The sequence below is a fragment of the Amblyomma americanum genome, chromosome 11 (genome assembly GCF_052857255.1).
Source record: "Amblyomma americanum isolate KBUSLIRL-KWMA chromosome 11, ASM5285725v1, whole genome shotgun sequence".
NCBI classification, from domain to species: domain Eukaryota; kingdom Metazoa; phylum Arthropoda; class Arachnida; order Ixodida; family Ixodidae; genus Amblyomma; species Amblyomma americanum.
Window position 1 is genome coordinate 3,080,566 of NC_135507.1, and position 24,069 is coordinate 3,104,634.

General features: G+C 48.3%; 1 long non-coding RNA gene and 41 other non-coding genes across 42 annotated transcripts; all 42 read right to left on the minus strand.

The window, feature by feature from the left end:
* Window positions 1-239: 239 nt before the first annotated feature.
* Window positions 240-8,045, minus strand: LOC144109969 (uncharacterized). The gene is made up of 3 exons (XR_013309661.1): window positions 7,772-8,045; window positions 5,424-5,622; window positions 240-1,179 (listed from the first exon to the last, which is right to left on the minus strand). It is a non-coding gene; the product is annotated as an uncharacterized LOC144109969 (long non-coding RNA).
* Window positions 8,046-14,617: 6,572 nt separating this feature from the next.
* Window positions 14,618-14,689, minus strand: TRNAA-UGC (transfer RNA alanine (anticodon UGC)). The gene has a single exon. It is a non-coding gene; the product is annotated as a tRNA-Ala (tRNA).
* A 143-nt stretch (window positions 14,690-14,832) lies between these two features.
* Window positions 14,833-14,904, minus strand: TRNAA-UGC (transfer RNA alanine (anticodon UGC)). The gene has a single exon. It is a non-coding gene; the product is annotated as a tRNA-Ala (tRNA).
* A 142-nt stretch (window positions 14,905-15,046) lies between these two features.
* Window positions 15,047-15,118, minus strand: TRNAA-UGC (transfer RNA alanine (anticodon UGC)). Its single transcript has one exon. It is a non-coding gene; the product is annotated as a tRNA-Ala (tRNA).
* A 142-nt stretch (window positions 15,119-15,260) lies between these two features.
* Window positions 15,261-15,332, minus strand: TRNAA-UGC (transfer RNA alanine (anticodon UGC)). The gene has a single exon. It is a non-coding gene; the product is annotated as a tRNA-Ala (tRNA).
* Window positions 15,333-15,688: 356 nt separating this feature from the next.
* On the minus strand, window positions 15,689-15,760 carry TRNAA-UGC (transfer RNA alanine (anticodon UGC)). The gene has a single exon. It is a non-coding gene; the product is annotated as a tRNA-Ala (tRNA).
* Window positions 15,761-15,902: 142 nt separating this feature from the next.
* On the minus strand, window positions 15,903-15,974 carry TRNAA-UGC (transfer RNA alanine (anticodon UGC)). The gene has a single exon. It is a non-coding gene; the product is annotated as a tRNA-Ala (tRNA).
* Window positions 15,975-16,117: 143 nt separating this feature from the next.
* TRNAA-UGC (transfer RNA alanine (anticodon UGC)) lies at window positions 16,118-16,189 on the minus strand. The gene has a single exon. It is a non-coding gene; the product is annotated as a tRNA-Ala (tRNA).
* A 142-nt stretch (window positions 16,190-16,331) lies between these two features.
* TRNAA-UGC (transfer RNA alanine (anticodon UGC)) lies at window positions 16,332-16,403 on the minus strand. The gene has a single exon. It is a non-coding gene; the product is annotated as a tRNA-Ala (tRNA).
* Window positions 16,404-16,545: 142 nt separating this feature from the next.
* On the minus strand, window positions 16,546-16,617 carry TRNAA-UGC (transfer RNA alanine (anticodon UGC)). The gene has a single exon. It is a non-coding gene; the product is annotated as a tRNA-Ala (tRNA).
* A 143-nt stretch (window positions 16,618-16,760) lies between these two features.
* Window positions 16,761-16,832, minus strand: TRNAA-UGC (transfer RNA alanine (anticodon UGC)). Its single transcript has one exon. It is a non-coding gene; the product is annotated as a tRNA-Ala (tRNA).
* Window positions 16,833-16,974: 142 nt separating this feature from the next.
* Window positions 16,975-17,046, minus strand: TRNAA-UGC (transfer RNA alanine (anticodon UGC)). Its single transcript has one exon. It is a non-coding gene; the product is annotated as a tRNA-Ala (tRNA).
* Window positions 17,047-17,189: 143 nt separating this feature from the next.
* Window positions 17,190-17,261, minus strand: TRNAA-UGC (transfer RNA alanine (anticodon UGC)). The gene has a single exon. It is a non-coding gene; the product is annotated as a tRNA-Ala (tRNA).
* Window positions 17,262-17,404: 143 nt separating this feature from the next.
* Window positions 17,405-17,476, minus strand: TRNAA-UGC (transfer RNA alanine (anticodon UGC)). The gene has a single exon. It is a non-coding gene; the product is annotated as a tRNA-Ala (tRNA).
* Window positions 17,477-17,619: 143 nt separating this feature from the next.
* Window positions 17,620-17,691, minus strand: TRNAA-UGC (transfer RNA alanine (anticodon UGC)). The gene has a single exon. It is a non-coding gene; the product is annotated as a tRNA-Ala (tRNA).
* Window positions 17,692-17,834: 143 nt separating this feature from the next.
* Window positions 17,835-17,906, minus strand: TRNAA-UGC (transfer RNA alanine (anticodon UGC)). Its single transcript has one exon. It is a non-coding gene; the product is annotated as a tRNA-Ala (tRNA).
* Window positions 17,907-18,049: 143 nt separating this feature from the next.
* TRNAA-UGC (transfer RNA alanine (anticodon UGC)) lies at window positions 18,050-18,121 on the minus strand. Its single transcript has one exon. It is a non-coding gene; the product is annotated as a tRNA-Ala (tRNA).
* A 143-nt stretch (window positions 18,122-18,264) lies between these two features.
* On the minus strand, window positions 18,265-18,336 carry TRNAA-UGC (transfer RNA alanine (anticodon UGC)). Its single transcript has one exon. It is a non-coding gene; the product is annotated as a tRNA-Ala (tRNA).
* A 143-nt stretch (window positions 18,337-18,479) lies between these two features.
* TRNAA-UGC (transfer RNA alanine (anticodon UGC)) lies at window positions 18,480-18,551 on the minus strand. The gene has a single exon. It is a non-coding gene; the product is annotated as a tRNA-Ala (tRNA).
* A 142-nt stretch (window positions 18,552-18,693) lies between these two features.
* On the minus strand, window positions 18,694-18,765 carry TRNAA-UGC (transfer RNA alanine (anticodon UGC)). The gene has a single exon. It is a non-coding gene; the product is annotated as a tRNA-Ala (tRNA).
* Window positions 18,766-18,909: 144 nt separating this feature from the next.
* On the minus strand, window positions 18,910-18,981 carry TRNAA-UGC (transfer RNA alanine (anticodon UGC)). Its single transcript has one exon. It is a non-coding gene; the product is annotated as a tRNA-Ala (tRNA).
* Window positions 18,982-19,123: 142 nt separating this feature from the next.
* On the minus strand, window positions 19,124-19,195 carry TRNAA-UGC (transfer RNA alanine (anticodon UGC)). Its single transcript has one exon. It is a non-coding gene; the product is annotated as a tRNA-Ala (tRNA).
* A 142-nt stretch (window positions 19,196-19,337) lies between these two features.
* TRNAA-UGC (transfer RNA alanine (anticodon UGC)) lies at window positions 19,338-19,409 on the minus strand. The gene has a single exon. It is a non-coding gene; the product is annotated as a tRNA-Ala (tRNA).
* A 142-nt stretch (window positions 19,410-19,551) lies between these two features.
* TRNAA-UGC (transfer RNA alanine (anticodon UGC)) lies at window positions 19,552-19,623 on the minus strand. Its single transcript has one exon. It is a non-coding gene; the product is annotated as a tRNA-Ala (tRNA).
* Window positions 19,624-19,766: 143 nt separating this feature from the next.
* Window positions 19,767-19,838, minus strand: TRNAA-UGC (transfer RNA alanine (anticodon UGC)). Its single transcript has one exon. It is a non-coding gene; the product is annotated as a tRNA-Ala (tRNA).
* A 142-nt stretch (window positions 19,839-19,980) lies between these two features.
* On the minus strand, window positions 19,981-20,052 carry TRNAA-UGC (transfer RNA alanine (anticodon UGC)). The gene has a single exon. It is a non-coding gene; the product is annotated as a tRNA-Ala (tRNA).
* Window positions 20,053-20,194: 142 nt separating this feature from the next.
* TRNAA-UGC (transfer RNA alanine (anticodon UGC)) lies at window positions 20,195-20,266 on the minus strand. Its single transcript has one exon. It is a non-coding gene; the product is annotated as a tRNA-Ala (tRNA).
* A 143-nt stretch (window positions 20,267-20,409) lies between these two features.
* Window positions 20,410-20,481, minus strand: TRNAA-UGC (transfer RNA alanine (anticodon UGC)). Its single transcript has one exon. It is a non-coding gene; the product is annotated as a tRNA-Ala (tRNA).
* Window positions 20,482-20,623: 142 nt separating this feature from the next.
* On the minus strand, window positions 20,624-20,695 carry TRNAA-UGC (transfer RNA alanine (anticodon UGC)). The gene has a single exon. It is a non-coding gene; the product is annotated as a tRNA-Ala (tRNA).
* A 143-nt stretch (window positions 20,696-20,838) lies between these two features.
* On the minus strand, window positions 20,839-20,910 carry TRNAA-UGC (transfer RNA alanine (anticodon UGC)). The gene has a single exon. It is a non-coding gene; the product is annotated as a tRNA-Ala (tRNA).
* A 143-nt stretch (window positions 20,911-21,053) lies between these two features.
* TRNAA-UGC (transfer RNA alanine (anticodon UGC)) lies at window positions 21,054-21,125 on the minus strand. The gene has a single exon. It is a non-coding gene; the product is annotated as a tRNA-Ala (tRNA).
* Window positions 21,126-21,268: 143 nt separating this feature from the next.
* TRNAA-UGC (transfer RNA alanine (anticodon UGC)) lies at window positions 21,269-21,340 on the minus strand. Its single transcript has one exon. It is a non-coding gene; the product is annotated as a tRNA-Ala (tRNA).
* Window positions 21,341-21,483: 143 nt separating this feature from the next.
* Window positions 21,484-21,555, minus strand: TRNAA-UGC (transfer RNA alanine (anticodon UGC)). Its single transcript has one exon. It is a non-coding gene; the product is annotated as a tRNA-Ala (tRNA).
* A 143-nt stretch (window positions 21,556-21,698) lies between these two features.
* On the minus strand, window positions 21,699-21,770 carry TRNAA-UGC (transfer RNA alanine (anticodon UGC)). Its single transcript has one exon. It is a non-coding gene; the product is annotated as a tRNA-Ala (tRNA).
* Window positions 21,771-21,913: 143 nt separating this feature from the next.
* On the minus strand, window positions 21,914-21,985 carry TRNAA-UGC (transfer RNA alanine (anticodon UGC)). The gene has a single exon. It is a non-coding gene; the product is annotated as a tRNA-Ala (tRNA).
* A 143-nt stretch (window positions 21,986-22,128) lies between these two features.
* TRNAA-UGC (transfer RNA alanine (anticodon UGC)) lies at window positions 22,129-22,200 on the minus strand. Its single transcript has one exon. It is a non-coding gene; the product is annotated as a tRNA-Ala (tRNA).
* A 142-nt stretch (window positions 22,201-22,342) lies between these two features.
* TRNAA-UGC (transfer RNA alanine (anticodon UGC)) lies at window positions 22,343-22,414 on the minus strand. The gene has a single exon. It is a non-coding gene; the product is annotated as a tRNA-Ala (tRNA).
* A 143-nt stretch (window positions 22,415-22,557) lies between these two features.
* Window positions 22,558-22,629, minus strand: TRNAA-UGC (transfer RNA alanine (anticodon UGC)). Its single transcript has one exon. It is a non-coding gene; the product is annotated as a tRNA-Ala (tRNA).
* A 142-nt stretch (window positions 22,630-22,771) lies between these two features.
* TRNAA-UGC (transfer RNA alanine (anticodon UGC)) lies at window positions 22,772-22,843 on the minus strand. The gene has a single exon. It is a non-coding gene; the product is annotated as a tRNA-Ala (tRNA).
* Window positions 22,844-22,986: 143 nt separating this feature from the next.
* TRNAA-UGC (transfer RNA alanine (anticodon UGC)) lies at window positions 22,987-23,058 on the minus strand. The gene has a single exon. It is a non-coding gene; the product is annotated as a tRNA-Ala (tRNA).
* A 143-nt stretch (window positions 23,059-23,201) lies between these two features.
* Window positions 23,202-23,273, minus strand: TRNAA-UGC (transfer RNA alanine (anticodon UGC)). The gene has a single exon. It is a non-coding gene; the product is annotated as a tRNA-Ala (tRNA).
* Window positions 23,274-23,416: 143 nt separating this feature from the next.
* On the minus strand, window positions 23,417-23,488 carry TRNAA-UGC (transfer RNA alanine (anticodon UGC)). Its single transcript has one exon. It is a non-coding gene; the product is annotated as a tRNA-Ala (tRNA).
* Between the last annotated feature and the right edge of the window lie 581 nt (window positions 23,489-24,069).

A 24,069-nucleotide genomic window follows, 5' to 3' on the forward strand; every position in this document is an offset into this window, starting at 1 on the left:
CTCACACTTTTATCAAAGACTATTGTGGAGGGTGTTGGAAATGGCAAGATAATGAAAACAATTTCGCTGATCAGTCATTATCACGGTTAGCCCAGCCTGCTCGTAGCGGCATGTTCGCTGCTGCTGCATCCTTTTAAAATACCGGGGCCATTGTCTAGCCGAGAGCAGTAACTCAGTTGGCAAAAAAAAAAATAGATGATTTCGAACTAAAAATATTTAAGGGTTATCGATGAGGCACAATGAATTGACGTCGAAACTTTATTCAACTCGAAGTCGTTTCAGGTCATTCTTGACTGCGGGGCTTGTGAACAATGAAAAAAATCGTCGACAACTGGCGGAGAGAGTGCTCTGAGATGCTTTACACAGTGCTCATTTTGCGCCTGGCGTTGTAGACTTCAAGCGTTAGAATTTGCTCGCTGTAAGCGTTCATTTTTACAGTTTCACCGTAGCATTCGTCTTACTGTGAGACGCCTGGTGCTCGAAGTGAGCTCTACAGGTTCTCGGCGTTGCTCTAGAAAGGTTGATACAGTGCTGCAGACTGCTCTTCGAAGGTTTTGGTAGAGTACACTGAAGCCTATGTCCTCGATACGCCGTTCAAGAGGGCTTGAGATAGTAACGTAAATTTTGTTCTGTCCCGGAAGTCTCCAGAGAACCGGGAGCGCGGCGGCGAGCGAGCTCTAAACGTGCTACTCTACACGGGCTCCGACGCTACCATAGACTTTGCTCTTGGTCAAAAGTCTCCAGATCTCCAAGATCACGAGAAGGCTTTAAAAGCTACAATTTTCACTCCATACACAGTTTACACAGAGCCCAGAGGCTCAGAGGCCACGAAATGGGCCTCCGGAAAGCTTCTGCCGTTCTGGCTGTTTTAATCAGTGAGGACTGTATCTCGAGCACCAGGCGCACGGCTCTGACCCCACTGTCCCACTTCGGGAACTGTACCGGTAACGAACAAAATGGGCCGGGCATTTTTGAGAAGCACTCTGCTGCACGAAGTGCGAAGTTCGTAAACGAGCCAAGAACGACCCTTCAGGAGGGGATGTCCTGGATGGCGGTGACCTCTCGGATGGCGGTGACCTCCTTGACAGTGGCGACTTCTGTCACGACGGGCGTTGGCACAGCCAACGTCTGCACGATGACCGTTGGCGCTGGTTGTTGGCGCACCACCACCGGTTCTGGCTGATGTTGGAATGCAGGCGATGAAGGTTGTTCGTAACCGAATTCGGCACCATGAAAAAGGAACCAGAAAAAGAGAGATAGAAAATCGTGACTGTCAGTGGTGAGTACGCGCGAATCTTTGTTCTTCGTGCCGTCGCGAACCGGTGCTGGCGGAAAGGAAACTACAGAGCTGATGTTAATGTGGACATTTTGCGAAACGTGCGCCCAGGCTTGAATGGCTAGCCATCATTTAAAAGTGACTGCAACTATAATCAGTGCTACTCTTACAGCTTGAGTGAAGTCTTTGATTCGGAGAATCGCACTTAGTGCCTCTCCTCCTCATTTGCTCCAACCTTCTTATCGTAGCTAGGCGCCTGATTTCACACTAAGAACTGCATGAGTGACATTCTCTGTGCAGTGAATGAAAACTGCCGCCAAGCTGCGGCGCTGCACCTCATCCACCATGAACACCCGAGGCATGCCGGGAAGACAGCGCTTCGGATTGACATTTGACGGCTTGTTTTTGTGCTACGGATTGGGTTTTTTGGTTGTTAAGTTTCATTTTCACCATTGTAATATTTACCCATGTTTTGTGGGCTTTGTGGTTGTGCAGTGGAGCTACGCACGCAGCTCATTTGAGACCCGAAGGCACTTGACTCGAACTGAGCCCGCTAAGAATAAAGTCCACTTGCCCCTTCACTGGGAGCCATTTACGCAGCAAGCTGGGCTTTGCTCAGCGGGAACCTTTGCTATTTGCGCACTGAAGTGTGAAAGAAAGTAACAAAGTGTTTTGTGATTTGAGAACTCAGCAGTCTGCTGCCGTGACCACTGGGCACATTTCTCGTAGGCGTCTCGGAGACAACTTTTAAAAGCGCAAAGCACTTCGACAAGCGCAACTCGTGTTAACCGCCTACTCCCCGAGGATTGCTTTTGGTCCATTTCGAAGAGTGACGGTGGCCGCGCATTGCATGCAGGGACGACTTCCACTTCATGAATTAATTCATGCAATACCCGCATGGTGCGCTTGCCAGCATGAACATAGCCGTCACTTATTTGTGGTAGGTTCACGCTTCCTAATCCGTTTTTCTTGGCAAAGCCGCTAAGCGCAGCGCCAGGACATGCCTAGAGCCGGCCCTCAGGGCGCGCAAACAAGTTTCTCATAGAAAAGCGGGTGATGGGACAAGTTTCTCATGGCACAAACATATCGTACGCACGAACATCGGGCGCAATAGCAGACTACACCATTAAACGTTTCTGTTTTTCACAATGCTAAAAGGGAAGCCTCTAAAGTGTAGTATTTTAAGCGCTAACAATTCTTTTGAAAGAATATTTGCTGTAAAAAGTGTCTGTCAAGCGCAAAAAATTATTTTCCACGATTAGCTATATTTGGCGACATGAAGAGAAAGCCCTCTCTGGCCATGAGCAAACTCAATGATCGTTTGCTTTTCTGCTCATTTATTGCAAGTCACAGTAAGCATATTTTATTAGAGGACATACTGAATGTAAAACTACGCTTGTATTTTTTGCGAAAGTTTGTATTTCTGCAGTCGTAGCCATGTTTTGCGGTCAAGCCAAGTACGCGCCTACGCTGTCTTCCCGGAATTCCCACGGTGGATGAAGTGCCCTTTAAGAAACGCGCATAGACGGTGGCGCCAGCTTCCGGGTAATGCTTAGAACCTATGCCTATAGCTGTTCAACCCTGGGGGAGATAGCGTCTTTTGCAATGATGCGAGATCATGCGGTGTGTTCGTTGTCGTCAACTGTTTTAACAAGAGAGCTGGCTCTGACTGGTTGGTTCATCTTTACTTAGCGCTGTTCCACCTTTTTCGCCAACCGCCTGTGACGGCGAAACATCAATAATGATAAGACTGAGCGGCCAACCGCTTAAGAAAGCACCAGACTTCTCGAGCGCAGTTCTGTGCCAACATTTCAATGAGTCGGCAGGAAAATGCCAGGTGATCATATTTTTGTACGTAAGCGGATATCGGCCGTTGCGTTCACACGAAAGAAGACGCATTAGCTGTCGTTTCGCTTGTGCGGCTGTCGCGCCGAAAAAGTTAGTCGTGCGTCTGCCTACGGGGATAATGTGTGAGATCCATTTCGTTGTTTTTCGATGTAATTTTGCCGTTCATTGCTCGCTGTACGTTATCATTGCCGCCGGTTTAGAGAATTTTACCTTTAACCACAATAAATTCTTGTTTCTCCGTTCCTCCGTCATTTCTTGAGAACAGCTCGCCCCTTCCCTGGGGCAACTGATCGACTGAACAATTCTCACTTGTTCCATAGTAACAGTGTGGGCTTTGGGCCAAGGCACACGTCGCATTGGAGGTCTCGCGATAAATGCTACCCGCCCCAGGTGGTGGAATCTATCATCCAATGGTGTACGTGTGCTCACACGTAAAGCAACGTGCGCCAAGGTTGCCAGGGGCTGTTGACAGAGCAATTGAATCGCACGTTATCTCAGCCCACAACTGAGAGACCGGGGCGCCGAGACGGATTGCTTTTGTTTGGCAAGGACGCAATATTGCTTCGCTGCCAAGATAAGCTGAGAGGAGAGTGCGTATGTGGGCCCTTAATACCAAATGACAAAGCTGGGAGTTCTCAGTATGCTCCGACATGCATTCCCGATAATCAGCAGTTGCGATAAGGGCTCTCAGGACCATGACATTTGGGCTCTTCTATATTTGTCGGTATTTCGCTTACACCGCTAAAGCAAAAGGTACCAATGCTTATTTTATTACTATTTTTTACCTTTTATTAGTATATTAATACTAATTACACTGCAGTTACTAGTGCCTTTTTGTGAAATTCGATATTTATATATGTCTTGTTTCGACTTAGCTGACACTATGACTGTTGTTATGGTGGTTGGAGTTTGAACGCAATATTGTCTGTCGTGCTTTTGCTAGAGGGCTAATTCTTTATATGGGTGCGTTTTCAGGTTCTGAGATAGTTCTTCACGGGGATGGCAGTATTCTTAAATAAGCCGCCACGGTAGTTTTGTGCCTACAGATTCTCCTGCAGATCTAAAGGTCGCGGGACGGAATACCAGCCACGGCGGCTGCATTTCGATGGAGGTGAAATGCAAAAAAGTTCGTGTGTTGGGCGACGTCAAAGTATGTAAAGGGCTGTAGGTGGTTGAAATTAACCAGGAGCCCTTCACTACAGCGTGTCACAGGTCACGTGCCGCTTCGGGACGTTAATCCTGTCCCACATTGGCCCTGTCCACACGCCGAGAATTTTGAAATAAATAAGTAAAAGATACATACATGCATCATAATCCCCAGCACCGCTACGTCAGCTGGAGGATAAAAGCCTTCCCGATTTATTTCCAGTTTGCCCTGTCCCTATCGCATCTCCGCGTCTGACATCCTGCTCTCCTCTGCTGTTTTTCTTCCTATGGAATCCACTCTGTTTCCGCCAAGAGATCATCGGTTATTTTGAATAGGTCTTACATAACCTGCCCATGCCTATTGCTACTGCTTGATTCCAGCTCATTAACCCGAAGTAATCCTTTAACACCCGGTTAGCCCTTTCTGTTTCTCAGTGTTCATCGTCATCATCATTATCAGCCGAAGTAAACTGCAGGCTGCAGGTCTCTGCCTTATCTTTTCATTAACTGCAACCTGTGCCAACTGAAGTCAGCTTATCACCGGAAGTTTCTTCATTCATCTCATGTGTTCGCCTGGTTCTTAGCCGTCTATTGTTACGCTTGCCATCTCTTGATATCCACTCTGTTGCGTCATAGAGAACCCCGGTTTCTTGTCTTTGCGGTGCATGTCCTGCACATGCCGATTTCTTCTTTTCGATCGATTTCTCTCAATGATACCCTTGTCCCTTTTCTTTCGATCCCGCATCGGGCTGTCCCCAGCCTAAGTTCACACTTCTCAAAACTAGTCTGGATGTCTTGAAACCCAAGACGAGAGCTTGCAAGATATCTCAAATTTTTATTTTAATGGATGTCGGTAATTTGATGTTTGTAACTTGAGAGTTCTTGCATGCATACGTGTCTGTTTAAATTTACACAAGACTAACGCACAACGGATACGTAAAACGTGTTGGCTGAGTCACGTCGCCTGTTGCCACTGGCCCACTGTCCCAGTCCTCTGGCGGCCTTCGTTCCTGTCTCTCCGGGCACGCCAAAGTCGGCCCCACGTGAGGGCTGGGAACCGGCCTCGGCCCATGAAACTTTCTCCTTATTTTTGTGTGACTTCGAAATTCTCGTGTGCCCCCAGTTAAGAGAGGAGGCTCAAGAGCACGCATACCTTAGTGAAGCAGCACCAGCAGCAGCGCAGAAGGTAGTTCCTGCAAAAGTAATAGACGCACACGGCAGGGACGACGATGGACAGAATCGGGAGGATGTAGACGAGTGCTTCTGCCATCGTTGCAATGACGCTGGCAGCAGAGTTGGTTGCACTCGGCTGACGTCCGCTGGGAAGGCTGCTGGCGAAGTGACCGTTGGATCTGCGCAAGATTCAGCGCAAAATCATTATTGTCCTTGCGTACTCTACATTAGCATTACCGTATAAATTCTAAACGCGAGCGAGGAAATGAAAACACGCGAAAATGTGAATCAACTGTCATCATTTCGTCGCTACAAACCCATATACGTAACCCCCCCCCCCCCCCCCCCCTACCCCCCCCAAAGAAAAAAAAAACTGCGAATTTGTTCAGAAAAATACGACTACTGCGGAATTAAGAGGAGCAAATTTGGGCGATCTTTGAATGCTTAAAGCTTTAAAACTCTACATGCACATGCTCGGACACGTAATCCAAACAAACAGCAGTAATCAAGATTATTCCCTTCCGTTGCCGATTTCAGAATGAAGACTTGAAAGTTTTAAGCACGTTTGGCCGTTAGAATTATATTTAGCACTGAGTGATCTCACAGCAGGTCTTTTGGATTTATGGCCATTAAGGCTTTGCTTTCGTAAAAAAAAGTGTTCTGGAAGGCTGTTTGTGCTGTACAATGAGGACACGATACATTTAAACCAGGAGCTGCGTTTCTACAGTTTGAATTATACGTGATACGGCGGGACCTATAAGAGTAGAGAAGCGGTTTTTAGGTAGATATAGGTGTTAATAAGTGTCAGCGGGACAATTCGAAAGCGCAACGCCAGAACACTATAGAAATAACAACAATAAGTTTCCTTTCTTCATAGGGAACTTGTTTTGACGCCCCGATAGAGAAAACCTGAACGAGAGCACTATTAATAATAACGACACCACTTGTGATTACTTTCGATGGTCAGTAACACACTTTGAGAAATGCAAGTGCTCAAGTTTCCCCAACTAAATCTCATTCGTGTCCCGTTTCACTTGTCCTGTTGGCGCTTCATTTGACGCCGATAGTTTGCACGTAATAACCTAATACCGGCGCGCTGAGACGGAGCCCGTGTATGTGCAATGCTCACAGCGTCGGAAGCATCGGCCTTAACGGCTTCGGCTCTGAGCTGCTCTCGGCGAAGAGAGAGACCACATTTTTACGTTGTTCGGAGTGAAGTGCTCTTCCGACGAATATTCGCCGTCTTTCTGTATGGCAGCCTATTAAGCCACCACCCACCGGAAGAGCCTCCCAGTGGGTGTACATCGGAGCACGCGAAGGTAAAAATCCCTCTCTCCACTTCGAACCTCTACGCACCAAAAGACCACACAGTAGTGCAACGACAAAATGACGCGAAACAAATTCGAAACGTAAAGACAGTACTGCTAACTCTTGGTCCGCCGCGGTGGTTCAGTGGTTATGGCTCTCGGCAGCTGACCCAAAAGACGCGTGTTCGATCCCGGCTACGGCAGTCAAATTTCGATGGGGGCGAAATGCTAGAGGCTTGTGCACTGTGCGATGTCAGTGCAGGTTAAAGATCGCCAGGTGGTCGCAATTTCCCGAGACCTTCACTACGCCCTCCCTCATAGCCTATCGCACGGTGTGATCGCCCGTCAGTTTTCTACTGCGATAGCAGTGGCACTTAGCGAAAATGCAGCGACGCCTCGGTAAGTGAACCCACAACCCTCGAGAAGCACCCCGTCCCACCCCAGCAGAGAGATGACCACCCATCCCGCCCTCTCAAAGCGCCTCACCACCACCCAGATACCGAACCCTGCCCCCCAGAACCTCCGCCCACCACGACAAGGCCTCCTCAACTAAAAGCCCGTGCAACAGGGGAACAAAAAAGGGCACGACGAAATCTGAATCAAAGACGCAGTGGAAGAGGCAGCTGCCCTCCAGCATCACCAACCACCGATGCACCTCCCGACCCAGCATTTATTAGCTTGACACCATCAAAGCAATAATCCAGGGCAAATCCAGATGCTATCGCACGTTTCTTGCAACAGTTTTAATGTGCGCCCTGTCAATTTCCTCCAATAAATATTTTTTTTTCAATTCGACATCTCCCGGAACTGGTTTAAAGTTGGCAGGGAATAAGTTAATCTATATATTTTAAAACTGATTTCCTGAGGCTTGACACAATAATTTACTGGAGTCACCAGGGCGGCAAACGCGCAAAGGTAGCTCGATTCCGACGTCCCAGTAGTCTGATTAGGCTGCACCTCAGTCGCAGTTTCACCTACTACACTACACTCTCGTGCGAAAATGGGGGAGCCTTTACCTTACCTTTCGTTACCCTTATATCGTTGGCCTTATGGCGTAGTTCTAATCGTCCCAAATGTCGTAGTTCTACACGGTCGTTCCTATGTCCTGGTCCTGCTCGTCCCAAATGCTGCAGTCCCGTGTCGTGGTCCTTATGTCATCTGTCGTGCAAGACGTACCCTCCAGTTGCTGTTAGGTTGTGCAGAGCACTGTGAGGAGCGACCAGGACCGCCAGATGCTCACGGCGTACACTGATGCCTCTGCAATATCTTCGGCGCGACGTTCGCGCAATCAGTGCTCTCGCCGTCCGCATCCGTTTATATCGGCCAGGAACAGCCGCATTAAGACGAGCTCGCAGGAAGCGCCACGATAACGGCGGGGGCAGCGAAAAACACAGGGAGTGAGTTCCTCAATGCGCCCTAGTGCCTTGGGCGCTGACTGGGGAGGTTTTCTGTTTGACGAGTATTTTTAAACGGGAAGGAGGGACAAATAGACACTTTAAATTGTCAAAATAAAAAAGCGGTCATGTCCTCGCTAACACCACTGTAGTCTGTTGCACGAATATGTATACATGTTGCACAACGTTGCGTTATTGTCACGTGTACGCTCGCAACAGTAGGTAGAGGGTTTCGCGCGGCAGCTGTACAGCACATTTCCTTTGCTCTTCCTCTTCTAACGGCGGTTGCTGTTGAGGTCCTTGAGTTTAGGTCGTTTGGATGTTGAGCGCGAGGATGCTGTATTAATTCCCGACCGCGGCGGCCGCGTTTCGATGGAGGCGAAATGCATAAGCTGCGCGTGTGCTTTTAAACGTCTCTAACAGCACACGGACTAATGTCGAACTCAAGGTGTTCGATATTAGTCGCGAGGCCTCCACTATAAGGTACTTCTTTTCCATTGCTTCTTTCACTCTCTTCTTCTTGCCTTCCCTCAGGGAGTCGATGAAGTGTCCACCGAGAACCGAGATAGTTACAGTGCCTTTCCTTTTTCCATAAGCCGTTGTTATCGATAGTGACTTTCTTCTCTGTCTATTACTTTTTCCTCTCAATCGCCTTCTTCTACATCCACTTGGAAACAGGGGTAACCTGTAACATGGGTAATCTATAAAGTTGCTAACTTGGGTAACCTATGCTGCCTTCTCTGCAGTGTTCGTTTAAAGACCCGTGGTGTTCTTTCTTCTTATTAAGTTTAACTTCTACCTGAACTGCTACCCAGGGAAGATGTCCGTGCGCGGACTGACTGAATGACAAATTATTGTGAGACTAAGACGAAAATTTAAGAAAAAAAAAGAGTACCGGCCCGCGCCACTTGTCTGAACGACAGACGAAGAAAAATGTGCGAACACAAGAAAATTAAAATTTAGATGTGCAATGCCTTGCCGCATCAATAGCGTGGACAGTCGGGTCAGCTGGTGCACGGTGCTTTATGAATGAGCCAGCAGCAACAGACGGAAACACAAGGAAAACAAGGTACGCTGCTGGAACGCGCTGGTGTAAATTGGAAGACCTTCATGTTAGCGAGCCAAGCAACGTATGCGTAGGCGCGCGAGCACGGAAACAGGATAGCTGATCCTCGCCTGTCGCTTTCATAAAGCTTACTACCTCAGCAGAGGCGGATTTAAATCAGAAACCATACTGAAACACACAAATACATCATACATTATACTGAACTACAGAAAGGTGTAGTTAAATGGGACCGCTTCCCCCGCCGTCCCCTCCAAGAGTGACCCATGAATTCACTCCTAAACAACAGTGATTACCTTCGCTGGTCCCAGATTAAATCACTATTATTCACGATATCACGAACCCACAACCGAAAAAAGTGCTCTTCTTGGCCAGCTGGGGGCGGATTGTTACCAGGCGTTTTAAGGAAGACTTATAATATAATAGGTTTCAAAAATAGGCGCCTTGGGGTAAAAATATGGCTTTTGCAGCATAGTATTACCAGTGTTGGCGTATACCGGAAAGACCGCGAATTGTCCTAATTAGTAAGCTGGTTAACTAATAACTGATAATTAACTTTTTAACTTTCACGGCTAGGCAAATGGTGGCAATTAAAAATTTGTTGGCGGTAATTAGTAAGGGCCATGTCAGTTTTTAGAGTTTTGAAAATGCGATTATCCTGGGCGCTGTGACTCGACAAAAACTGGCTACATCGTGTCAAAATACATGCGCCTTCGAAAAGCATGCAAACAAAGCAGACTTTCCAGTGCACGTAACTAGTAAAAAAAGCCAATTTTTTTCGAGCCACAGCCCCAAAGGTACTCGCGTTTTATAAATTATAAAAACAGATATGGCTGTTCTCAACGACCGGGTACAAATCTCTAATTGCAACTAGGTGCCTAACTCTAATAGTCAAAAATTTAATTATTACAAATTAGTTAACCATGTTTACTGCTCAGGACGGTTCACCGGTTTTCTGGTGTGCGCCAACACCGGTAATACTATGCTATAATAATAATTGGTTTTTTGGGGAAAGGAAATGGCGCAGTATCTGTCTCATATATCGTTGGACACCTGAACAGCGCCGTAAGGGAAGGGATAAAGGAGGGAGTGAAAGAAGAAAGGAAGAATTAGGTGCCGTAGTGGAGGGCTCCGGAATAATTTCGACCACCTGGGGATCTTTAACGTGCACTGACATCGCACAGCACACGGGCGCCTTAGCGTTTTTCCTCCATAAAAACGCAGCCGCCGCGGTAGGGTTCGAACCCGGGAACTCCGGATCAGTAGTCGAGCGCCCTAACCACTGAGCCACCGCGGCGGGTCAAAAATACTATGCTATAGAATCCACATTTTTACCTCAAAAATCCTATTTTTGAGAATTACTTAAAGGCTACCGTGAAACGCCTGGTATAGGCGGCTCTTAGATAAGGCGGACAAGAAGAGGGCGTGATTCTTGTTTGCAAGGTATAGTTCTCGGAGTTTAACCGCAGACAAAAAAAAAAAAAGAGGTGCTATGTGTCTCACCCACTGAAGTATTCTCGAAGACGGACGGGCACCCTCTGTACTTAGAAGAACCTCTTAAGAAGCGTGCCACATCAAGAGAAAAGGCGATAACTGTGTTAGTGATACTTCCCTAGTGCTGCGGAAGATAACTTCCTGCGCGGCTTATGTTGACCTCTGCACAGGCTTGATCTGCCTTCCTTCTCGCGTGTTTCCCTTTCTTTAGGCACTTGTGCACACTGCCTATATAAGCCTCAGTGCTGTTAATAAAACCAGTTGACAGCTTGAGCTCTTTCTGTCTTCTTGTGTCTGGCTTTATGTGTGCCCAACTCATCTTAAGAACAACCGTCTGTATGGAGTTCAGCTGTGGAGTTTGTCGATTAAGCTCTATTCGTTTAAGGCGAAGCGCAAAAAAAAAAAACGTTACAAAGTGACCATCTAAGATTCTGCGTATTTATGGGGTACGGCATTGTATTTCAGCCTCATTCAACTAATTATTAGTAATTAGAATTTTTTATTTTTTTCAGTGTTTATTTCAGAATGCTGTTTTCGGTGTCTTTCGGCGAATATTACTTCTTACTGACAAATTACCATTTTCTTTATTTTTGGAGATATGGTAGCCATGTGCGGTCAAAAGTCACTTATAGTTTATCATGGGTTTTTGGTCAGCCTGACCATTATATTTACCAGTAATTAGTGCACAGATTACTGGTAATTACTGGTAAAGCAAGTTATAGCTCTGCTTGCAGAAGAAAATGCTGTTGGCTGTAAAGGAAGTAACGGAGGTTAAATGATAAAACTGTTGGACAAAAAAGCAGGTGGAAGTTGTTCTCTAAACTTTGAATTGTCATGCTATCGCTAGAGTGCTGTGTGAGGTTGTGTTAAAGGGTGGGGCATCACGTGGTCGACGTGTTGACAACAGCGACGGAACAGCCACTTAACCGCTGCGATTGCCAGGACATGACACTTTTTCGTGAATATTATGCAAGGTCTCGAGTGTTCTTACACGCATTGAACATGGTTCATCAAGTGACTGCTCCAGGCGGGTGATGGCAGTGAACGGGGCAACGCTAGCAGACGATGTTTGGCGACGATATGGAGCCTCCCAGTTTCCGGAGTCGTGTGAGGTACAGGACCACTTCTTTAAAACGCAGAACTGCGTTACACATTGCAACCGTGCACTACTTCCCTGGATTGCACAAATCGTTAATTTTATACTTTGACTGAGTGGAACTGCTAGTCACTAGCCAGCTAGCTGCGGCGAGCATGTCAAGGATACCGACCTTTTTCGGTGAAACCGGAATTTTAAAAACTGAATTCGGCGTAATTCCATGCGACTTTGAATGCGTGAGAGCTTTTACCCTGATAGCATTAGAATTGCCGTCACATCAAAACCCCACTGATGTCTGGTGTCGCGAAATTCGCTGATTGGTCGAGTGCGGTGCCGTGACGTTGTGACGTCATCACAACCTGCCCCTCATGGCAGGTAACAACCTAACCATCGGATTGTGAGCAGCGTGCGTGCCCACTATGGCTGGTGGCAATTAAATTAAAAATTGGTTGAGATAAGTCACGCGACTTTGTAACGTCATTTCACAGCATCCTAGTTTCTAAGAGCAACCTAGAAAGATAATAGAAATCAATAATCAGAAAGCAATGTGATGTATGCCAACACCGTCACAGCATAGTGGATAGCTGCTACTGCAGCTAGCTGTTCGAATATGGCGGTTGATTTACAAAACGTTGCAAAGAAACTGAACTCAAAACACACCCAAAGCGGCAAAACAAAGTTGCCACGGGATATGCGACAAATGCGAAATCTAATGCTATCGCATTCCACTCTTGAGATGACTGAAGCGCCTCCACAGTTTTTCCATTAGATCAGAGATGTGAGGGTGCCATTCTGCGCAAGTGTACTTGAGTATTGGACGAACGTTTTTAATGTAAAGCTGCTCTTTTGCTGTGCATATGGGGCTTTGTGAAGATTATGTCTAATGAGCTTCAGCAGTCTAGATGATTTTAAAATTAGATGTTCAATATACAAATTCCATGGTAAACCTTTTGCTGATAGATCCCGAAGTATTCGCAATTTTCAACCCTCTCAAAAGGTAGTCCGCCTGTAAACGACACAGATGCCTGTAAGATGCCTGCAAGCGACACAGTCGTCTGCATATTATTTTACTGTGCACTCAAGGTCTTCTACAATATAATTTATACACTAAAAGTAACAAAGGCACCAAAAGAGATTTTTCCACTCACTGCCTTGGGTGGTCAATCTTTTGCGCGCTATAATAAAACTCTGAATGAAGGCCCACTCAGGAGCCATGCTTCAGGCACGCCATGACACTGTGACGTCATAGTTAACGCTGTCGCTGACGAGCTCTACGAAACCTACCCACCACTCTAAAACTCTGGCTTGCTGTGCGACGTCAGTGTGTGTTAAAAATTTCGGCCAGGGTGCCGAATTAAAACCAGGTGGCCAAAGTTAATCTGGAGCCCTCCGCTAACGCATCGCAGCTTCATCAACCCATCAATATCGGTCAGATGATGAACTATGCCTCTGCAAAAGCCCTGAAAACCTGCCTGATAAGTCCATCGCAGCAGAGAGAGAGAGAGAAATTGGCGGGCGGTTTAGCATTGCTAAGCAAGTAATATTTTGCGAAAGCACAATTTTTTTTGCTAGTGAACACCACCGCCATGTACCCGAAAGCTCGACTGAGATGTTCACTGACCCAAAGAGCTAGTTGTGAGCGTATTTAACTTTTTCGTCGTCAGTGCCAATTTATCCAATGTACGCCCGTAGCCTATACCCTCCAGTGCCGGCTTTCTTCAGCAATGTTGTCAGCGCCAACGCCTGTTCCTCCAGTGCCGGGTTTCCACCATAACGTTGTAAATGCCAACGCATGCAGCCCACATCTCGCTGCCACTAATACCACATAGCTCGAACCGCGAGTATCAGTTGATGAAGACGACGACGCGCAGTGCACAGCGCGAGAGTGTGTTGCAGTGTTACGCGAGGCGTGTTTGGCTGGGACGATAGCCTCGTGCTCTCGTGCAGTGGTCGGCGAAGCTGATCTGTTACTTCACCCCGCCGCGGGTTCGAGTCACACTCGCGGCAATATTTATTTTAATTATTCACTGTTTTCCCAAGGTCGCCCTCAAGATCAGGCTTCACACAAATCGGTAAGCCGGTTGAACCTCGTGAAGCAGTGCTTACTCACTGAGAAGAATTAATCAACCAGCCTGGGCGATGAATCCAAGAGGCAACAAGAAGAAATGAGAGCCACCCATGGTTGTTGCGCATATTCCCCTAGAACCGGACGCAGGTTCCCTCGCAAGAGGAGCGGTGTCTTGAGGGAAACAATGGTTTTTACTGCGATAATGGAATCTCGCAGCTTATGCGTCAGTGGAAGTTTTGGCGTAGTTTTGGATAACTAAGCGTCGTTTAAAGGAGCCCATGCACACTTGAAAAATTCAGCTACCTCAGCTTAACTAGTTATATTGTCCTGCAGGTTGACCCGAGGACGATTTACAGCGTGCCTAACTTTAAATGCGTAAATGAACACCTCAAATAATATAATATCTAGGAATAAGAACGATAGTTTACTATAAATCGTGAAGTACTTGAAGTCACGAGAAATTGCGTCTAGGCCAGAAGTGACGGCAGCTCCGGATAATAACAGTAAATCTGCGTTGTGGTGAAATGAGTATGCGCTGTCAAGGTATGAGCAGAAACTTGCAATTACTGCTCAGAACGAGCGTATCTAAAATAAGGAACCTACCGTGCCAATACTGCTCCTCACGGTGACACCAAAATAGTGGGAGGCTACGAATAATTCGGTTTCAGACCACTGAAGTGCTTCTTATATTCTGCCTCTTTCATTTTGCATAGATGCTTACAGGGTTTGTTGCTAAAAGTAAGAAAAGAATGTGGAGGTTCCGGGGATTGAACCCCGGGCCTTTCACATGCAAAGCGAACGCTCTACCACTGAGCTACACCCCCGCACGGACTGCCTTTCTCCACCCGGACCAATAAGTGTTAATCTGTGAGTGCAGTGTCTTTACAAACCTACTTCTTTCGTTAACGCTCCTTATAATCTTGTGCTGTTAAATGTAGAAAAAAGTAAGAACGAAGGCAGTCGCCTGTGGAGGCGCCGGAGATTGAACCCGGGGCCTTTCACATGCAAAGCGAACGCTCTACCACTGAGCTACACCCCCGCACGGACTGCCTTTCTCCGCCGGGTCCGATAAGTGTGGACCTGTGAGTGCAGTGTCTTTACAAACCTACTTCTTTCATTAACGCTCTTTATAATCTTGTGCTGTTAAATGTAGAAAAAGTAAGAACGAAGGCAGTCGCCTGTGGAGGCGCCGGAGATTGAACCCGGGGCCTTTCACATGCAAAGCGAACGCTCTACAACTGAGCTACACCCCCGCACGGACTGCCTTTCTCCGCCCGGTCCGATAAGTGTGGACCTGTGAGTGCAGTGTCTTTACAAACCTACTTCTTTCATTAACGCTCTTTATAATATTGTGCTGTTAAATGTAGAAAAAGTAAGAACGAAGGCAGTCGCCTGTGGAGGCGCCGGAGATTGAACCCGGGGCCTTTCACATGCAAAGCGAACGCTCTACCACTGAGCTACACCCCCGCACGGACTGCCTTTCTCCGCCCGGTCCGATAAGTGTGGACCTGTGAGTGCAGTGTCTTTACAAACCTACTTCTTTCATTAACGCTCCTTATAATCTTGTGCTGTTAAATGTAGAAAAAGTAAGAACGAAGGCAGCCGCCTGTTGAGGTACCGGGGATTGAGCCCGGGGCCTTTCACATGCAAAGCGAACGCTCTACAACTGAGCTACACCCCCGCACGGACTGCCTTTCTCCGCCCGGTCCGATAAGTGTGGACCTGTGAGTGCAGTGTCTTTACAAACCTACTTCTTTCATTAACGCTCTTTATAATCTTGTGCTGTTAAATGTAGAAAAAGTAAGAACGAAGGCAGTCGCCTGTGGAGGCGCCGGAGATTGAACCCGGGGCCTTTCACATGCAAAGCGAACGCTCTACCACTGAGCTACACCCCCGCACGGACTGCCTTTCTCCGCCCGGTCCGATAAGTGCGGACCTGTAAGTGCAATGTCTTTACAAACCTACTTCTTTCATTAACGCTCCTTATAATCTTGTGCTGTTAAATGTAGAAAAAGTAAGAACGAAGGCAGCCGCCTGTGGAGGTACCGGGGATTGAGCCCGGGGCCTTTCACATGCAAAGCGAACGCTCTACCATTGAGCTACACCCCCCCACGAACTGCCTTTCTCCGCCCGGTCCGATAAGTGTGGACCTGTGAGTGCAGTGTCTTTACAAACCTACTTCTTTCATTAACGTTCCTTATAATCCTGTGCTGTTAAATGTAGAAAAAAGTAAGAACGAAGGCAGTCGCCTGTGGAGGCGCCGGAGATTGAACCCGGGGCCTTTCACATGCAAAGCGAACGCTCTACCACTGAGCTACACCCCCGCACGGACTGCCTTTCTCCGCCCGATCCGATAAGTGTGGACCTGTGAGTGCAGTGTCTTTACAAACCTACTTCTTTCATTAACGCTCCTTATAATCTTGTGCTGTTAAATGTAGAAAAAGTAAGAACGAAGGCAGCCGCCTGTGGAGGTACCGGGGATTGAGCCCGGGGCCTTTCACATGCAAAGCGAACGCTCTACCACTGAGCTACACCCCCCAACGAACTGCCTTTCTCCGCCCGGTCCGATAAGTGTGGACCTGTGAGTGCAGTGTCTTTACAAACCTACTTCTTTCATTAACGCTCCTTATAATCTTGTGCTGTTAAATGTAAAAAAAGTAAGAACGAAGGCAGCCGCCTGTGGAGGTACCGGGGATTGAGCCCGGGGCCTTTCACATGCAAAGCGAACGCTCTACCACTGAGCTACACCCCCCCACGAACTGCCTTTCTCCGCCCGGTCCGATAAGTGTGGACCTGTGAGTGCAGTGTCTTTACAAACCTACTTCTTTCATTAACGTTCCTTATAATCTTGTGCTGTTAAATGTAGAAAAAAGTAAGAACGAAGGCAGTCGCCTGTGGAGGCGCCGGAGATTGAACCCGGGGCCTTTCACATGCAAAGCGAACGCTCTACCACTGAGCTACACCCCCGCACGGACTGCCTTTCTCCGCCCGGTCCGATAAGTGTGGACCTGTGAGTGCCGTGTCTTTACAAACCTACATCTTTCATTAACGCTCTTTATAATCTTGTGCTGTTAAATGTAGAAAAAGTAAGAACGAAGGCAGTCGCCTGTGGAGGCGCCGGAGATTGAACCCGGGGCCTTTCACATGCAAAGCGAACGCTCTACCACTGAGCTACACCCCCGCACGGACTGCCATTCTCCGCCCGGTCCGATAAGTGCGGACCTGTGAGTGCAGTGTCTTTACAAACCTACTTCTTTCATTAACGGTCTTTATAATCTTGTGCTGTTAAATGTAGAAAAAAGTAAGAACGAAGGCAGCCGCCTGTGGAGGTACCGGGGATTGAGCCCGGGGCCTTTCACATGCAAAGCGAACGCTCTACCACTGAGCTACACCCCCCCACGAACTGCCTTTCTCCGCCCGGTCCGATAAGTGTGGACCTGTGAGTGCAGTGTCTTTACAAACCTACTTCTTTCATTAACGTTCCTTATAATCTTGTGCTGTTAAATGTAGAAAAAAGTAAGAACGAAGGCAGCCGCCTGTGGAGGCGCCGGAGATTGAACCCGGGGCCTTTCACATGCAAAGCGAACGCTCTACCACTGAGCTACACCCCCGCACGGACTGCCTTTCTCCGCCCGGTCCGATAAGTGCGGACCTGTGAGTGCAGTGTCTTTACAAACCTACTTCTTTCATTAACGCTCTTTATAATCTTGTGCTGTTAAATGTAGAAAAAAGTAAGAACGAAGGCAGCCGCCTGTGGAGGTACCGGGGATTGAGCCCGGGGCCTTTCACATGCAAAGCGAACGCTCTACCACTGAGCTACACCCCCCCACGAACTGCCTTTCTCCGCCCGGTCCGATAAGTGTGGACCTGTGAGTGCAGTGTCTTTACAAACCTACTTCTTTCATTAACGTTCCTTATAATCTTGTGCTGTTAAATGTAGAAAAAAGTAAGAACGAAGGCAGTCGCCTGTGGAGGCGCCGGAGATTGAACCCGGGGCCTTTCACATGCAAAGCGAACGCTCTACCACTGAGCTACACCCCCGCACGGACTGCCTTTCTCCGCCCGGTCCGATAAGTGCGGACCTGTGAGTGCAGTGTCTTTACAAACCTACTTCTTTCATTAACGCTCTTTATAATCTTGTGCTGTTAAATGTAGAAAAAAGTAAGAACGAAGGCAGCCGCCTGTGGAGGTACCGGGGATTGAGCCCGGGGCCTTTCACATGCAAAGCGAACGCTCTACCACTGAGCTACACCCCCCCACGAACTGCCTTTCTCCGCCCGGTCCGATAAGTGTGGACCTGTGAGTGCAGTGTCTTTACAAAGCTACTTCTTTCATTAACGTGCCTTATAATCTTGTGCTGTTAAATGTAGAAAAAAGTAAGAACGATGGCAGCCGCCTGTGGAGGTACCGGGGATTGAGCCCGGGGCCTTTCACATGCAAAGCGAACGCTCTACCACTGAGCTACACCCCCCCACGAACTGCCTTTCTCCGCCCGGTCCGATAAGTGTGGACCTGTGAGTGCAGTGTCTTTACAAACCTACTTCTTTCATTAACGTTCCTTATAATCTTGTGCTGTTAAATGTAGAAAAAAGTAAGAACGAAGGCAGTCGCCTGTGGAGGCACCGGAGATTGAACCCGGGGCCTTTCACATGCAAAGCGAACGCTCTACCACTGAGCTACACCCCCGCACGGACTGCCTTTCTCCGCCCGGTCCGATAAGTGCGGACCTGTGAGTGCAGTGTCTTTACAAACCTACTTCTTTCATTAACGCTCTTTATAATCTTGTGCTGTTAAATGTAGAAAAAGTAAGAACGAAGGCAGCCGCCTGTGGAGGTACCGGGGATTGAGCCCGGGGCCTTTCACATGCAAAGCGAACGCTCTACCACTGAGCTACACCCCCCCCACGAACTGCCTTTCTCCGCCCGGTCCGATAAGTGTGGACCTGTGAGTGCAGTGTCTTTACAAACCTACTTCTTTCATTAACGTTCCTTATAATCTTGTGCTGTTAAATGTAGAAAAAAGTAAGAACGAAGGCAGCCGCCTGTGGAGGTACCGGGGATTGAGCCCGGGGCCTTTCACATGCAAAGCGAACGCTCTACCACTGAGCTACACCCCCGCACGGACTGCCTTTCTCCGCCCGGTCCGATAAGTGCGGACCTGTGAGTGCAGTGTCTTTACAAACCTACTTCTTTCATTAACGCTCCTTATAATCTTGTGCTGTTAAATGTAGAAAAAGTAAGAACGAAGGCAGCCGCCTGTGGAGGTACCGGGGATTGAGCCCGGGGCCTTTCACATGCAAAGCGAACGCTCTACCACTGAGCTACACCCCCGCACGGACTGCCTTTCTCCGCCCGGTCCGATAAGTGTGGACCTGTGAGTGCAGTGTCTTTACAAACCTACTTCTTTCATTAACGCTCTTTATAATCTTGTGCTGTTAAATGTAGAAAAAGTAAGAACGAAGGCAGTCGCCTGTGGAGGCGCCGGAGATTGAACCCGGGGCCTTTCACATGCAAAGCGAACGCTCTACCACTGAGCTACACCCCCGCACGGACTGCCTTTCTCCGCCCGGTCCGATAAGTGCGGACCTGTAAGTGCAATGTCTTTACAAACCTACTTCTTTCATTAACGCTCCTTATAATCTTGTGCTGTTAAATGTAGAAAAAGTAAGAACGAAGGCAGCCGCCTGTGGAGGTACCGGGGATTGAGCCCGGGGCCTTTCACATGCAAAGCGAACGCTCTACCACTGAGCTACACCCCCCCACGAACTGCCTTTCTCCGCCCGGTCCGATAAGTGTGGACCTGTGAGTGCAGTGTCTTTACAAACCTACTTCTTTCATTAACGTTCCTTATAATCCTGTGCTGTTAAATGTAGAAAAAAGTAAGAACGAAGGCAGTCGCCTGTGGAGGCGCCGGAGATTGAACCCGGGGCCTTTCACATGCAAAGCGAACGCTCTACCACTGAGCTACACCCCCGCACGGACTGCCTTTCTCCGCCCGGTCCGATAAGTGTGGACCTGTGAGTGCAGTGTCTTTACAAACCTACTTCTTTCATTAACGCTCCTTATAATCTTGTGCTGTTAAATGTAGAAAAAGTAAGAACGAAGGCAGCCGCCTGTGGAGGTACCGGGGATTGAGCCCGGGGCCTTTCACATGCAAAGCGAACGCTCTACCACTGAGCTACACCCCCCAACGAACTGCCTTTCTCCGCCCGGTCCGATAAGTGTGGACCTGTGAGTGCAGTGTCTTTACAAACCTACTTCTTTCATTAACGCTCCTTATAATCTTGTGCTGTTAAATGTAAAAAAAGTAAGAACGAAGGCAGCCGCCTGTGGAGGTACCGGGGATTGAGCCCGGGGCCTTTCACATGCAAAGCGAACGCTCTACCACTGAGCTACACCCCCCCACGGACTGCCTTTCTCCGCCCGGTCCGATAAGTGTGGACCTGTGAGTGCAGTGTCTTTACAAACCTACTTCTTTCATTAACGTTCCTTATAATCTTGTGCTGTTAAATGTAGAAAAAAGTAAGAACGAAGGCAGTCGCCTGTGGAGGCGCCGGAGATTGAACCCGGGGCCTTTCACATGCAAAGCGAACGCTCTACCACTGAGCTACACCCCCGCACGGACTGCCTTTCTCCGCCCGGTCCGATAAGTGTGGACCTGTGAGTGCCGTGTCTTTACAAACCTACATCTTTCATTAACGCTCTTTATAATCTTGTGCTGTTAAATGTAGAAAAAGTAAGAACGAAGGCAGTCGCCTGTGGAGGCGCCGGAGATTGAACCCGGGGCCTTTCACATGCAAAGCGAACGCTCTACCACTGAGCTACACCCCCGCACGGACTGCCATTCTCCGCCCGGTCCGATAAGTGCGGACCTGTGAGTGCAGTGTCTTTACAAACCTACTTCTTTCATTAACGCTCTTTATAATCTTGTGCTGTTAAATGTAGAAAAAAGTAAGAACGAAGGCAGCCGCCTGTGGAGGTACCGGGGATTGAGCCCGGGGCCTTTCACATGCAAAGCGAACGCTCTACCACTGAGCTACACCCCCCCACGAACTGCCTTTCTCCGCCCGGTCCGATAAGTGTCGACCTGTGAGTGCAGTGTCTTTACAAACCTACTTCTTTCATTAACGTTCCTTATAATCTTGTGCTGTTAAATGTAGAAAAAAGTAAGAACGAAGGCAGCCGCCTGTGGAGGCGCCGGAGATTGAACCCGGGGCCTTTCACATGCAAAGCGAACGCTCTACCACTGAGCTACACCCCCGCACGGACTGCCTTTCTCCGCCCGGTCCGATAAGTGCGGACCTGTGAGTGCAGTGTCTTTACAAACCTACTTCTTTCATTAACGCTCTTTATAATCTTGTGCTGTTAAATGTAGAAAAAAGTAAGAACGAAGGCAGCCGCCTGTGGAGGTACCGGGGATTGAGCCCGGGGCCTTTCACATGCAAAGCGAACGCTCTACCACTGAGCTACACCCCCCCACGAACTGCCTTTCTCCGCCCGGTCCGATAAGTGTGGACCTGTGAGTGCAGTGTCTTTACAAACCTACTTCTTTCATTAACGTTCCTTATAATCTTGTGCTGTTAAATGTAGAAAAAAGTAAGAACGAAGGCAGTCGCCTGTGGAGGCGCCGGAGATTGAACCCGGGGCCTTTCACATGCAAAGCGAACGCTCTACCACTGAGCTACACCCCCGCACGGACTGCCTTTCTCCGCCCGGTCCGATAAGTGCGGACCTGTGAGTGCAGTGTCTTTACAAACCTACTTCTTTCATTAACGCTCTTTATAATCTTGTGCTGTTAAATGTAGAAAAAAGTAAGAACGAAGGCAGCCGCCTGTGGAGGTACCGGGGTTTGAGCCCGGGGCCTTTCACATGCAAAGCGAACGCTCTACCACTGAGCTACACCCCCCCACGAACTGCCTTTCTCCGCCCGGTCCGATAAGTGTGGACCTGTGAGTGCAGTGTCTTTACAGAGCTACTTCTTTCATTAACGTGCCTTATAATCTTGTGCTGTTAAATGTAGAAAAAAGTAAGAACGATGGCAGCCGCCTGTGGAGGTACCGGGGATTGAGCCCGGGGCCTTTCACATGCAAAGCGAACGCTCTACCACTGAGCTACACCCCCCCACGAACTGCCTTTCTCCGCCCGGTCCGATAAGTGTGGACCTGTGAGTGCAGTGTCTTTACAAACCTACTTCTTTCATTAACGTTCCTTATAATCTTGTGCTGTTAAATGTAGAAAAAAGTAAGAACGAAGGCAGTCGCCTGTGGAGGCACCGGAGATTGAACCCGGGGCCTTTCACATGCAAAGCGAACGCTCTACCACTGAGCTACACCTCCGCACGGACTGCCTTTCTCCGCCCGGTCCGATAAGTGCGGACCTGTGAGTGCAGTGTCTTTACAAACCTACTTCTTTCATTAACGCTCTTTATAATCTTGTGCTGTTAAATGTAGAAAAAGTAAGAACGAAGGCAGCCGCCTGTGGAGGTACCGGGGATTGAGCCCGGGGCCTTTCACATGCAAAGCGAACGCTCTACCACTGAGCTACACCCCCCCACGAACTGCCTTTCTCCGCCCGGTCCGATAAGTGTGGACCTGTGAGTGCAGTGTCTTTACAAACCTACTTCTTTCATTAACGTTCCTTATAATCTTGTGCTGTTAAATGTAGAAAAAAGTAAGAACGAAGGCAGCCGCCTGTGGAGGTACCGGGGATTGAGCCCGGGGCCTTTCACATGCAAAGCGAACGCTCTACCACTGAGCTACACCCCCGCACGGACTGCCTTTCTCCGCCCGGTCCGATAAGTGCGGACCTGTGAGTGCAGTGTCTTTACAAACCTACTTCTTTCATTAACGCTCCTTATAATCTTGTGCTGTTAAATGTAGAAAAAGTAAGAACGAAGGCAGCCGCCTGTGGAGGTACCGGGGATTGAGCCCGGGGCCTTTCACATGCAAAGCGAACGCTCTACCACTGAGCTACACCCCCCCACGAACTGCCTTTCTCCGCCCGGTCCGATAAGTGTGGACCTGTGAGTGCAGTGTCTTTACAAACCTACTTCTTTCATTAACGTTCCTTATAATCTTGTGCTGTTAAATGTAGAAAAAAGTAAGAACGAAGGCAGTCGCCTGTGGAGGCGCCGGAGATTGAACCCGGGGCCTTTCACATGCAAAGCGAACGCTCTACCACTGAGCTACACCCCCCCACGAACTGCCTTTCTCCGCCCGGTCCGATAAGTGTGGACCTGTGAGTGCAGTGTCTTTACAAACCTACTTCTTTCATTAACGTTCCTTATAATCTTGTGCTGTTAAATGTAGAAAAAAGTAAGAACGAAGGCAGTCGCCTGTGGAGGCGCCGGAGATTGAACCCGGGGCCTTTCACATGCAAAGCGAACGCTCTACCACTGAGCTACACCCCCGCACGGACTGCCTTTCTCCGCCCGGTCCGATAAGTGTGGACCTGTGAGTGCAGTGTCTTTACAAACCTACTTCTTTCATTAACGCTCCTTATAATCTTGTGCTGTTAAATGTAGAAAAAAGTAAGAACGAAGGCAGTCGCCTGTGGAGGTGCCGGGGATTGAGCCCGGGGCCTTTCGCATGCAAAGCGAACGCTCTACTACTGAGCTACACCCCCACTTTTTTTTGTTTTGTTTTTATTGGCGTTGAACAAAACATACACAGGAATAAATATCTCTAGCCAAACTTTGGCTGAGGCAATTGAACAAAGCCTGTTAGTAGTGACTAGTGGTGGTTAGTAGTGGCTGTTAGTGGTGGTTAGTGGTTAGTGGTGAAGAAAGCCCGTTAGTGACCACCCAGCCAGGTGGCTCAGGCTGACTGCGGAGAACATCTGTGTGAAAAGTTACACTTTCTATGAAGTTTTCCTTGACTGGCCGCACATTTACGTCTGCGTCCTAACCGCCATGTTCGTTTTCCATACGGTGTGGAGGCCTAGTGGCATAAGCATGTCGTGTGGAACTTCTCCGCTTTCTATAGGAAGAAACCGGGTGCCGTAAGGAGTAACAGGTAGTCCTTTTTTTAAAGTTCTTTGCAAGATATCACAGTGGAAAACTGGGTCCCTGCAGTGGATGAACACAGTATCGATGGACTGCCAACTTTCCTTTCTGCCTAGCAAAAAAATGTTTCCATCGCCAAAACTCTATTCATTACAGTTGTGCACCAGGTGGCGATGAATTTCATGTTACATTGCCACAGCCT